We start from the raw sequence: 1,983 nt of genomic DNA on the forward strand, positions 1-1,983 counted from the left end.
ACCTCTCAACTTGCGTATCCAGACAAGACAAATGCACACAAGTATCAGTAGACTTGCCGTGACTGGGAGTACAATCTTCAGTGCACCAGTCTTCTTACGGACTGCAAGACAACAGATAGAATACTTACTCACTATACATAAAAGTTGATTGACGAAGTGTGTATATCCAGGCCAACTATTGGTTTACGTGGAAGGGAGAGGGAAACAAAAGAGAAAGAGAAAAACATATATGGATATCTACTGTGATACTGTATCTTCTCACAAAACATTAAGTAAAGTACAAGAAAAATAATGTTGGGAAGCAAGTTGTATCTAGTGTAAAATTGACCGCAGTCACCAAACACGCTAACATATAGACTCATGAGCATGTAAATGTTTGCCATGTGAAATAGAAAAACTTGAATACACCTGATGAAGAAGGATACTGCCTTTGATCTAAAGTAGGGAGAGCAAAACTGGTAGTAGTGAGCTGACCATGAACTTGTCGGGAGTCCTCATGTTAAGCAAGGTAACGAAACTATCTCCTTGACCACAATGCAGCTGCTTCTTTCTCTGACATCCTAGGGAAAAGTCAAGACCAATAGATTCATATCCATCAAGGCACTTGCACGTCGCAACTGCATGCGTGGTATCACAATAGCCAAACATGCCGCATGAAGCATAGCGGTCACAGCTAGGACCGGGCCGCTCAAAGAAAACCTCCCAAGCTAATGAGTTGTTGTTCCACGCCAGGAATTTCACCATGCCCATGTAGTGCAGCACCATGCGCATGCCTGGTGAGCCGTTAGAGACAGTGTACGTCAAGTAAAACTCAGCACCTCTGTTGACAATTGTTTGGGACATGATGGGACCTGATTCCCTCTGATACATGGCAGAGACCAATACACCATCCAGCGCAGCCCTGCGCCAGTATGGCCTCGTCCTATTCCAAACGAGGATCTGGAGGCTTGAGTCACCACCCAAGGAGTAGTCACTCGTAGATGGGTCATCAGGGGCTCTCCAGGCAATGAGGTGCGTGGAGAGGTTGTTGTTGTTGCTCAGCTGTAAACTCATATTTGGGAGAATGGTGTCGACTGGGTGATGGAAGCTCTGCCATATATCTGTGCCATTCGGCAACCTGATAACCAAGTTCCCAGAGTCCAGCAGCATGGCAGCAGCTCCGGTGGCTTCAGTGGTGATGTTGTTCGTGGTTGTCCAAAGAGTGCTTCCTTTGGAGTCTAACAAGACAAGATCAGAGCTGCTGGTCAGAACAAACTTACCAGAGGAGCTGCCAGTGATAGGGCTGTCGTGGTTTGCAACCCACACATATGTTCGCTCGGGGATGTTGTGGTACCATATGCCGACATATGAGTTTGCAGTTGAGTTTTTCGGGGAGAAGAAGCCAAGAGCAAAGATGCTATCATTTGAGATGAGCCTGTCGTCGATGGAGAGTGGCTTTGCAGGTGTTAGGCGATCCTTGGAGTTGCAGAAACAAATCAGTAACAGGAGGGTGAAAACAGGGAGCAGAATCATGCCCATTAGGCCTTCTGCATATGCTTGTGAAGAGGAAAGTAAGGAGATATTGTGTGAACTATGAAGATGCTTCAGACTGTTTGCTTGGATGGCTCAAATGTGTGAGGTAGGAGCTGAAGTACTGTATCAGAGTATTGGTATTCCTGATGTGGCTTGTCACATTAGCACCAGTTTTGTATCCGGTTGTCCACACAAAGTCCAGCCTAGATTGATAGGGGAAAGGCAAGTGTGTACACAAGACCGCGAGGTCTCCGCGGTGTATTGAAGATCAAGAAACTAGAAATATCTCACATGCTACATCCGGGGCCGACGGTGTTGCCTGACTGAATCAAGCACGGAGAAACTCATCAGCTGTCACCTGTCCCGGTTTGCAGCCATCGCTGGGTGTCGGTCACTGTCGCCATGAAGAAAATCTGCGCCATGTGGATCCGGGGACTTGGACTTGCACGGCAACCAGTCAAATTTACTGCC

The 1,983-nt window shown here is 47.1% G+C and overlaps 1 pseudogene; it reads right to left on the reverse strand.

The window, feature by feature from the left end:
- Window positions 1-1,518, reverse strand: part of LOC119343653 — a 3,280-nt pseudogene extending 1,762 nt beyond the window's left edge.
- Between the last annotated feature and the right edge of the window lie 465 nt (window positions 1,519-1,983).

The sequence above is a fragment of the Triticum dicoccoides genome, unplaced genomic scaffold (assembly GCF_002162155.2).
Source record: "Triticum dicoccoides isolate Atlit2015 ecotype Zavitan unplaced genomic scaffold, WEW_v2.0 scaffold136343, whole genome shotgun sequence".
Lineage (NCBI taxonomy): Eukaryota > Viridiplantae > Streptophyta > Magnoliopsida > Poales > Poaceae > Triticum > Triticum dicoccoides.